Genomic DNA, 10,000 nt, shown 5'->3' on the forward strand with positions numbered 1-10,000 from the left:
TATTATTATTATTACTATTATTATTACTTGCTAAGCTACAACTTTAGTTGGAAAAGCAGGATGCTATAAGCCCAGGGGCTCCAACAAGGAAAATAACCCAGTGAGGAAATGAAAACAAGGAAAAATAAAATATTCTAAAAACAGTAACATTAAAATAAATATTTTCTATATAAACTATAAAACCATTTACAAATAGGAGAAAGAGAGTTAAGATAGAATAGTTTGTGCCCGAATGTACCCTTAAGCAAGAGAACTCTAACCCAAGACAGTGGAAGACCATGGTATTGAGGCTATGGCACTACCTTGACTAGAGAACAATGGTTTGATTTTGGAGTGTCCTCCTAGAAGAGCTGCTAAACCTAAGCGATTATTATTATCATCATTATTTGCTAAGCTACAACTCTAGTAGGAAAAGCACGAGTAGGGAAAGCAGGGAAAACAGCCAGAGAGGAAAGGAAATAAGGAACCTACAATAAAAGTAATTAACAATTGAAATAAATTATTTCAAGATCAGTGACAATAAAATAAATCTTTATATATAAACTATAACTAAAAAAACAAGAGGGAGAAAAATAAGATAGAATACTGTGCTCGAGTGTACCCTCAAGCAAGAAAACTCTTGCCAAAGACAGCCAAAAACCATGGTACAGTGGCTATGGCACTACCCAAGACTAGAGAACAGTGGTTATGATTTTGGAGTGTCCTTCTCCTAGAAAAGCTGCTTACCATAGCTAAAGAGTCTCTTTTATCCTAAACCAAGAGAAAAGTAGCCACTGAACAATGATATAAAGGAGAATAGTTTTCGAGAACGATTGGAGAAATTGATTCATGAATGTGGTACAGAAGGTAATTAAGAAAAGAGGAAGAAATGAGAAAGATTGGTGATCGGAAATGATGATTGGAATATCTTGGACTATATATATATATATATATATATATCTTGATGTTTGTGACCAACAGATGTATGCCATGTCTGTTATTACTCTGCGTTTGAAATAGATTTTATTGATCTAGTTAATAGGTTAATTTGGGCTAGTGTTATAGTAAGATTATTCCTATTTATTTTTCAGAGAGAGAGAGAGAGAGAGAGAGAGAGAGAGAGAGAGAGAGAGAGACGACAGGTTAGTAGAAACTCTTATGACAGAGACTTCAAATCATGATAACAGCAACAACGACAACAACAACAACAATAATACTTTCCCCTCATCTTTTGTTTCTTCAAAGCATGAGACACGCGTGTGCTCCCCCCCCCTCTAGGGGACCCAACCAACCCCATAAATTAGCTGGGAAAACAGTGAGATATTCCCACGATCAGACTTAGACAAAAGACACGGAGTTTCTCAAAGAAAAAGATTGGGAATGAATCATTTTATTTTATCGAAGAAGCAAAGGGAAGTAACTTATTAAACTTCAATGTAAATGTATATGTATGTATATATATATATATATATATACATACATATATATATATAAATATATATATATATATATATATATAATAAAAACCGCAGCAATGGCAAAAACAATTTTTTTTCCAGTACTGACAGTACAGATTGGAGAGAGAGAGAGAGAGAGAGAGAGAGAGAGAGTGCGTATGACTTCTAAATAAGAAGTTATATATATCTAATTTTCCTTTGATATTTAGATAATAAATGGCAAGATTATTCTTCATAGTTGATATATGACAAATCTATTTCAACGTCGTTTGCCATCTTGAAATACTTTACATTACGCATTCATTACTTCTCATGTAGTTTAACTATTTGCTTACTTGCTTTCCTCACTGGGCTATTTTGTTGGAGCCTTGGACTTATAGCATCCTGACTTTGCAACTAGGACTGTAGCCTATGATAATAATATTAATAATTATAATAATAACCTTTTCCTCACTGTGCTATTTTTCCCTGTTGGAGCCCTTGGGCTTATAGTATCATGCTTTCCCAACTAAGGGATGTAGCTTAACTAATAATAACAATAATAATAATAAATAAAATAATAATAATCATCTTTTCCTCACTGCGCTATTTATCCCTGTTGGAGCCCTTGAGCGTAGAGCATCCTGCTTTTCCAAATAGTGTTGTAGCTTAACTAATAATAATAACAACAACAACAATAATAATAGAGTAATTTTTTCAAGATCTAAATATTCAAACTAGTGTACCAGAATGTGCTCTAGTGACAGGAATCCTTCACAAAGACCACAATGATTCAAATAACTTTGTCTGATACAAGATCATTTCAAAATGACCTCAATTCTGAAGCTGCTGGCATCAAGTAAGGATGGCCAAGGAATAATTTAACTTCTGGACTTTTCGCAAAGACAGGAACAGTTCAACTCTCTTGCCATTTCTTCAAAATGTAGGGCCTAATATGTCTTATTATAATGGAGTAGGCAAAACTTTCTATAAACTGATTTCTATTTACTACTACTACTACTACTACTAATACTACTACTATTATTATTACTAGCTAAGCTACAACCATAGTTGGAAAAGCAATATGCTATGAGTCCAAGGGCTCCAACAGGCAAAAAATAGCCCAGTGAGGAAAGGAAATAAGGAAATGATTAAACGATATAAGCAATGAAAATCAAAATAAAATATTTTAAAAACATTAACAACATTAAAACACATACATGATATATATATATATATATATATAAATATACATATATATATATATATATATAGAGAGAGAGAGAGAGAGAGAGAGAGAGAGAGAGAGTATGACCCTCAAATTTCCTGTTAACACACTAAGCGACGAATGTCAAAATAATTAAACACTTCACTTCACTTTCGTTATCAGCTGTCATCATCATGACTCCCCACTTGACTTATGACATCGATAAGAGATCTTTTGGTTCCAGGTTTTAATAGATTTATGCCTTTGTAAATGTTTTCACTCCTTGTCACAGGGTACTCTCTCTCTCTCTCTCTCTCTCTCTCTCTCTCTCTCTCTCTCACAGCACGACCATTATCTAAACAGAAACTTTATCCCTCTCTTTTAAGATCAGGAAGTGCATTGATGCATATCTACGCAAGACCAATACGAGATTTCTGACCTCTGCCAAAGGTTAAAGGAGTCGTCCATATATATATAGTATATATACACTATATATATATATATATATATATATATACATTAATTCACATAAGGAAAATTAAAAGATTATGTATATATAAAAATGATCTAGAGTTTTGTCAGCTATTGGACCTCTTCCTAGAGAGAGAGAGAGAGAGAGAGAGAGAGAGAGAGAGAGAGAGAGAGATACCAGAATAGTTAAAAAAAAAATGTTGGAAAACGAAGAAACCCCTTGCTCTGTGCATGGCATTTCATACGATATCAAATCACTACTTTGGCTAACTCTCTCGCTCCCTGTAACATACAGATTGTGAAATGATCTTTCTAATCAAACGTTAATAAGAAGCACAGAGGCCTCAGTTCCAGCCCCCTTTCAACAAGTACATGGAATATGAGCATAGAGCTTGAAAAATAGCTCTTCTAGGAGAAGGGCACTCGAAAATCGAGCCATTGTTCTCTAGTCTTGGGTAGTAACATAGCCTCTGTACCATGGTCTTCCACTGTCTTGGGTTAGAGTTTTCTTGCTTGAGGGTACACTCGGGCACACTATTCTATCTAATTTCTCTTCCTCTTGTTTTGTTAAAGTTTTTATAGTTTATATAAGAAATAATTAATTAATGTTGATACTGTTCTTCAAATATATTTTTCCTTGTTTCCTTTCCTCACTGGGCTATTTTCCCTGTTGGGGCCACTGGGCTTATAGCATCCTGCTTTTCCATCTAGGGTTGTAGCTTAGCAAGTAATAATAATAATAATAATAACAAATTGAAATACAAAATGCTCAGTCATTTCCATCTAAATTTAACACAGGAATATATTTCGAATCACATATAGTAATGGCATTCTATGAAAAATAATTTTTAAAGGAGAGAGAGAGGAGAGAGAGAGAGAGAGAGAGAGAGATTCCTTCCCTATCCAATTTAGGTTACACCATAATTCTTATATAAATATATATATATATATATATATATATGCAGAAGAACCACAGGGAAAATTAAAATACAAAATATACGATTAAGTCCTTACTAGTTTCGTGATACTTCTTCAGAGGACTTTCGTATCTTCATTTTCCATGTGGTTCTTCTGCATCTGAGCATCACGTTTTCCTGTGATTTTTACACACATATATATATGGTTAAAAATTGGACAAAAAGTCTTCAAAGTTGCAAGATAATCTGTATAGCCATACATTCGCTCTACAGCTATTACATAACACGAGAGAGAGAGAGAGAGAGAGAGAGAGAGAGAGAGACGTAAAATCTTTTCCCATCCATTTTAGTTTGCACTATTATTCTTTATAGATATATAGAGAAGTATGTCGTATTTCCAACATATAATAAGAGAGAGAGAGAGAGAGAGAGAGAGAGAGAGAGAGAGGCGTAGATTCCTTCCCATCCATTTTAGTTTACACTATAATTCTTTATAGATATATGGAGAAGTATGTCGTATTTCGAACATATAATAACAGAGAGAGAGAGAGAGAGAGAGAGAGAGAGACTTAGGATTAAGGAAGTCAGAACTACGGTGGTTCAATATAAATCAGAAATAGCCATTGATAATTCGTAATATATAACAAAGCTGAATTATTTAGTTGAATTTAATTAAAAAGTAATCGAAATTGGATCAATATCAGAGAGGTCATTAATGGTCCAAATCATTATTTTGAATCTAGTGTTATTAACTACGATAATAATTTTATTAACTCGTTGATAAACGTGTTATTAACTCGAACCACAGTGGAGTAAAGACCAGTAAGTTAATGATCAGCTTTAGTTCTTTAACCAACATACTTGTAGGTACGATAACATTGTTATTAACCTAAGGAATTGATTGCGTGTGTGTGTGTGTGTGTGTATATATATATATATATATATTGGCCTTCTGCAAGCTTGGCGTTTTACAAATATATGTAGGTAAATTAATGGAAAAAAAAGTATGTCCTAATTTAAAAATTCGGAAGTTCAGTGGCACAAAATAATCCCAGAGAGGTCCAAGAAGAGATTTACAATAATGCTCCCAGCAGGAGATTTTTCCGACAAAGGGATTAAAAGGTGGTCACGGGCCTTTAGGCCTTTAAACACTTCTGAGAAGGGCATATTTTGACAATATAGAGGATAACGTCAGCATTGCCATGAAGAAATCAATTGGCTTTTTATTGTTTTATTATAGCTATGCTACAACCGTAGTTGGAAAGCAGGATGCTATAAGCCCACGGGCTCTAACAGGGAAACAATTTGCCAGTGAGGAAAGAAAATAAGGAAATGAACAAACTACGAGAGAAGTAATGACTAAGGAAATAAACAAACTAAAGGAGAAGTAATGAACCATTAAAATAAAATATTCTAGGAACAGTAACAATACTAAAACCTCTTTCATATATAAACTATAACAAGAGACTTATGTCACCCTCTTATCATAAAGACATTTGCTGCAAGTTGAAACTTTTGTTAAGAATCTTAATAGGGGTGTAAGTTCCTGTCCAACAAATTAAGATGAGAATCAGCAGGTGAAGACTAGAGAGACTTTGTTATTCGTAGAATTATAGAGATTCAATTCAAGTTGTAGCATAAACTCTTCCCAGAGAAAAAGTTATTAAAATATTCGTTAACACGAATATGCAAACCATTGCTTTAGTTCAACATAAAATCTTAGTTATCCCACAGCACCTGTTTCGTCTTCATTAAAGATATAAGAGAGAGAGAGAGAGAGAGAGAGAGAGAGAGAGAGAGAAGGGGGGGAGCTTACACGCGTCTCGGTTTGGATTAAACCTAAAAAAATTCTCATTCAATTTACTTGAAACTGCATTAATGACTGGATTTTGCCTTAAAAGACATTGACCAAATTGGAATAAACTATAGTATTTAGAAACGGCTTCCTTACTCTATTAATAGACGCTCTTTGGAAAATGAGGACTTTTCCAAAAATTCAACAGAATGCGTAAGTTTCCTCATACTATTTTCCGGTAAGATATATATATATATATATATATATATACATATATATGTGTGTATGTGTGTGTGTGTATATGTGAGTGAGTGTGTGAAAACTTAGATTCTATTGATAATATCCTGTCAGATATGCTTTATCTAATGAAATTTTCTATTCATTTCACAATATACTATATACTGTATATATATAGATATATATATATATATATATATATATATTCTTAAAAAACAGTATAGTATAAGATGAATAAAAAAAAATATCCTTAGCTATATATAAGAACAGATTTGGGATAGCAAACTCCCTTCGACTATTTGTAATGTTAAGGAGTTTCTCTCTCTCTCTCTCTCTCTCTCTCTCTCTCTCTCTCTTTATTCATGATTACTTGGTTCTTGTAATTTATCTATACAATTTCGAATTTTGTCTATGATAATTTCCAAATCCTTATTTAGATAAATTTATGAAAAAATATGCACGTTGAATCATAAAGACTTCCTGCATTGAATATAATAGTTCGGTAAGTGACTGTGATACACGCAAGATGGTGAAGGTGTGTATTGAATATGATGAAAGACACGTGGATATTGTCCATTCATATATATATATATATATATATATATACTGTATATATATATATACACACATATATATATATATATACACACACACACACATATATATATATATATATGTATATATATAAATTTTTGAACGCCACTGAGACATTTTGTATTAATTTAAAACAGAGAAAATCATTAGAAATACAAAATTAAATTGCTATGCTTAAACCTATAATTACTTATTTTGATTCCAGTTTCACTAAGCTATCAAGAAAAAATTAGCACAAGGACTGATCAAAGTGAATTATAATTATATCATATTTTTTTATCACAATATAAAAACATTTTTGCTATTAATACGTGTAAAATGAAATTAACCCCAAATCGAAAGTATGGATAATGTGAGTACTATGAGAAAATCGCTTATCTTTGTAGTCAGGGCGTGAATATTTCACAACTTTTTTCAACTGACAAAAATACGATGTCCAGAGAGAGAGAGAGAGAGAGAGAGAGAGAGAGAGAGGGGGGGGGGGGGTTTCTCATCAGTTGTCATTATTATTATTATTATTACTCGCTAAGCTACAACCCTAGTTGGAAAAGCAGGATGCTATAAGCCCAGGGACTCAAACAACGAAAATAGCCCAGTGAGGAAAGGAAACAAAGGAAAGTAAAATATTTTGAGAAGAGCAAAAAGATTAAAATAAATATTTCCTATATAAACTATAAAAACTTTAACAAAACAAGAGGAAGAGAAATAAGAGAGAATAGTATGCCCAAGTGTACTCTCAAGCAAAAGAACTCTACATGACTTCGTAAATTTCTAGCACGCAAAAGTGCTTCACCAAAGGAGGTGAATTATTGTGTTTGGGATACATTGGTATATTATTACTATTAATACATGCTAAGATATAACCTTAGTTGGAAAAGAAAGATGCTGTAAGCCCAAGGGCTCCAACAGGGAAAACTAGCATTATTGATAGAATTAATTGCTTAATAGCCTACTATCTGGGATAGATGTGAATCAAAGGATGGTTAAAATTATATCTATACTGTATATACATTTAGGTTATAGCTAAATGCCTTCTTTTGCAGAGAGAGAGAGAGAGAGAGAGAGAGAGAGAGAGAGAGAGAGATTCTGTTAAAGATATTTGGTCCGATATATTCTTAATGAAAAAATATGTATTGAATTCATTATGAAGTCAGTATACTGTGTATGTATGTATGCATCTCTCTCTCTCTCTCTCTCTCTCTCTCTCTCTCTCTCTCTCTCAGTTATTTTCAACCACAATAAAAAATAATAATTTCTCTTCCAACGTTTTTAATATCAAGAAAATCGATATTTAAATAACCTAACCAACTCATCATGATGCTACAAGCCCAAGGGCTTCAACAGGGAAAGTAGCCCAGTGAGGAAAGGAAATAAGGAAATAAATAAACCGTGAGAGAATATAGTCACATTTCTAGATTTTCTATCGACAGACTCTTCTATAAAAATATTATCGAAATTATTAAAATCTAATTGTTTTTTTTTTTTACATAAGTTAAACTGTTCAAAAGAGAAATGTTATCGAAATTAAACTTTTTATATAATTTAACCTGGAAGTTGAACTGTTCAAAAACACTAACTTAAACTCTGCTAAAATTGTCAAATTACTTAATTGTCCTAAAGTAATTAGTCTCTCGTGAAATAATTATATTTATTTTGATTTGTGCGCAGGTAGGAAAGCAATAATGTATAAGGATACAGGTCAAATCTTTATCCCACAGAGGAAAATATCTTTTGCCTGCAAGAGTCCAAAGATATTTAAAGTGAGGTACATTTTCCTAGATTCAGTGTGACTGAAGTTGAATAATGGTGATATTTTATTGATAGGAGAGGAGCTAAAGGGTAAAATTGCAGCACTAAAGGAAGACAACATTGAGGGATTCATTTAGCGAGAACGTGGCACATATAAGTCACACAACTAATGAGGGTGTCATTAACTGTATATACAAATAAATAATAAATATAATATATATATATATATATATATATATATTTTGCGACCATCAAAAACAAAACGGAGAAAGGATTTGAAAAACATGACAAATATTACTGCGACTTTTGGGAATAAGCTTAAGCCTACGAGAAAGGCTGACTGGCCCCACAGTGATAAGAATTTAGTGCCTTGCCAATCTATCACTGAATTTCTTAATTACCTTGCAACAACCCATAATTGTAATCTTCAATGCAATGTTGATTGATTGATTGATTCTGAGTTTTCCAGCATCCTGATAAGTAGTGTGGAAGCTGAGAGAGAGAGAGAGAGAAAGAGAGAGAGAGAGAGAGAGAGAGAGAGAGAGAGGGGCATAGGGATTAAAAAGTCAGAACTACGATTACACACACACACACACACATATATATATATATATCTGTATATATATATATATATATAATATATATACATATATATATATATATATATAGCAGACTAAAAATTGCTGTACTCACCAATGTCACAGGGACTTCAAAAACGCCAATGGTTTCTGTAAAGGAAACAAGAAATAAAAATTATTCCAAACTACAACAAAAAAAATTAATTAATTCTCTTAGTCTGTTTTCAGACTGATTTAATATCAATCAATTAAAAAAAATCTATATTTAGAAAAACCTAACCTACTCATCATGATGCTATAAGCCCAAAGGTTCCAATAGGGAAAGTAGCCCAGTGAGGAAAGAAAATAAGGAAATATAGTCCAATTTCTTGATTGTATCTCGTCAGACTCTTATAAAAACATTATCAAAATTAATAAAATCTAATTGTTTTTTTTTAAATAAGTTAAACTGTTCAAAACAGACTTCTCATAGAAATGTTATCGAAATTAAACGTTTTTTATATAGGTTACCAGGAAGTTGAACTGTTCAAAAACACTAACTTAAACTCGTCCTATAGTATTTAGTCTCTCGTGAAATAATTATATTTATTTTGATTTGTGGGCAGGTAGGAAAGGAATAATGTATAAGAACATAGGTCAAATCTATATCCCACAGAGGAAAACATCTTTTGCCTGGAAGAGTCGAAAGATATTTGAAGTGAGGTGCATTTTACTATATTGGATTACTGAGTTCTCGAGTATCTGAAAAGCTAAAAAAAAAACTTATATCTTGCGATATCTGGTTGCAGACTCTTTAGCTATGGTAAGCAGCTCTTCTGGAGAAGGACACTCCAAAATCAAATCATTGTTCTCTAGTCTTGGGTAGTGCCATAGCCTCTGTACCATGGTCTTCCACTGTCTTGGGTTAGAGTTCTCTTGCTTGAGGGTACACTCGGCCACGCTATTCTATCTGATTTCTCTTCCTCTTGTATTGTTAAGGTTTTTATAGTTTATATAGGAAATATTTATTCTCATGTTACTCTTCCTAAAATATTTTA

General features: G+C 32.5%; 1 long non-coding RNA gene across 2 annotated transcripts in view; it reads right to left on the reverse strand.

The window, feature by feature from the left end:
- The window catches only part of LOC137637478 (uncharacterized), a 70,150-nt gene that overhangs the window by 57,926 nt on the left and 2,224 nt on the right, over positions 1 to 10,000 (reverse strand). The window contains exon 2 of one of the 2 annotated variants that reach the window (XR_011043648.1): positions 9,079 to 9,113. The exons of the other annotated variant lie outside the window; for it this stretch is intronic. This is a non-coding gene — a long non-coding RNA (uncharacterized lncRNA). The remainder of the gene's footprint in view (positions 1 to 9,078; positions 9,114 to 10,000) is intronic. 2 annotated transcript variants of the gene reach the window in all.

Source organism: Palaemon carinicauda, unplaced genomic scaffold (genome assembly GCF_036898095.1).
Source record: "Palaemon carinicauda isolate YSFRI2023 unplaced genomic scaffold, ASM3689809v2 scaffold778, whole genome shotgun sequence".
Lineage (NCBI taxonomy): Eukaryota > Metazoa > Arthropoda > Malacostraca > Decapoda > Palaemonidae > Palaemon > Palaemon carinicauda.